This window comes from Mus caroli, chromosome 5 (assembly GCF_900094665.2).
Source record: "Mus caroli chromosome 5, CAROLI_EIJ_v1.1, whole genome shotgun sequence".
NCBI classification, from domain to species: Eukaryota; Metazoa; Chordata; class Mammalia; order Rodentia; family Muridae; genus Mus; species Mus caroli.
This window is the reverse complement of record NC_034574.1, coordinates 137,465,999-137,467,149: the sequence shown is the minus strand read 5'-3', so window position 1 is coordinate 137,467,149 and position 1,151 is coordinate 137,465,999. Positions and strand designations below refer to the sequence as shown.

The following is a 1,151-nucleotide window of genomic DNA, read 5'->3' as shown; positions in this document are numbered from 1 at the left end:
AAAAAAAAAAAAAAGAGGCAGGCTGCTGAGACAACTCATCAGGAGAAGGGGCTAGCCGCTGAGCAGCACCTTCCAGGGACCCCCAAGGTGAGGGAGAACAGACGCCCCCAACGGCCCCTCGTCCTCTGGCCTCTGTATGTGCCGGGCATGCACGTGTGTGCACACACTTGCACATAAACACACAGGTACAAACTCTGAGTTTTTTAAGATGCTCCGTTGACTAACCGACCTATCCCATCTATGTCTGTGTGAATACACGCAATGATGTCCAAATAACAAAACTGCCAAACGGCACAACTCTCAGAATGTATCCCTGCCTTTAAATGCATGGCTGTTCAAAAAGTAAAGCAAAGAAAGGACTTGATGTGTGAGCAGTTGGAAAATAGGCAGAGAAACGAAATTCAAGAGCACAATGAAAACCTACAACTAAAAGTGACTTGGAAAACACACCAAAAAAGTAAACCGAGGGGCTGGTGAAATGGCTCAGTGGGTAAGAGCACCCAACTGCTCTTCTGAAGGTCCAGAGTTCAAATCCCAACAACCACATGGTGGCTCACAACCATCTGTAATGAGATCTGACGCCCTCTTCTGGAGTGTCTGAAGACAGCTACAGTGTACTTACATATAATAAATAAATAAATCTTAAAAAAAAAATTAAACCAAAAAGAGACAGACCTTCCTAAAGAGTGAGAGGGACGGTTCAACAGTTAAGAAAGCACGTTACCCTTGCAGGGACCTGGGCTGACTTTCCTATACCCACATGGCTTCTCCCCACAGCGCCTTTAACTCCACAAACTCCACTTCCTTCCCGGGGGCTGACGCCCTCCTCTGGCCTCCACAAGCACTGCATGCATGTGGTGCACAGTACAGACACACACTCAGGCCTTCATACACATACACAGACAATGAAAAGTCTTTATCTTTTTTTTTTTTTCTCAAAAATCAGTATTTTCCAGTTAAAAAACAAGTCAAAGACCATTTTCAAACAGAGTCTGAGGGATCAGTGAGATAATGTAAAATCATAGAAATACAAGAAACTCAGAAAGGAGTGACTGCTCTTTCTTTTTTTTTTTTTTTTTTTTTTTTGGTTTTTCGAGACAGGGTTTCTCTGTATAGCCCTGGCTGTCCTGGAACTCACTTTGTAGACCAGG

At 44.0% G+C, this 1,151-nt stretch overlaps 1 protein-coding gene across 9 annotated transcripts in view; it reads right to left on the bottom strand.

Moving 5' to 3' along the window:
- Positions 1-1,151, bottom strand: part of Trrap (transformation/transcription domain associated protein) — a 93,691-nt gene that overhangs the window by 87,248 nt on the left and 5,292 nt on the right. The gene's annotated exons all lie outside the window — the stretch shown is intronic.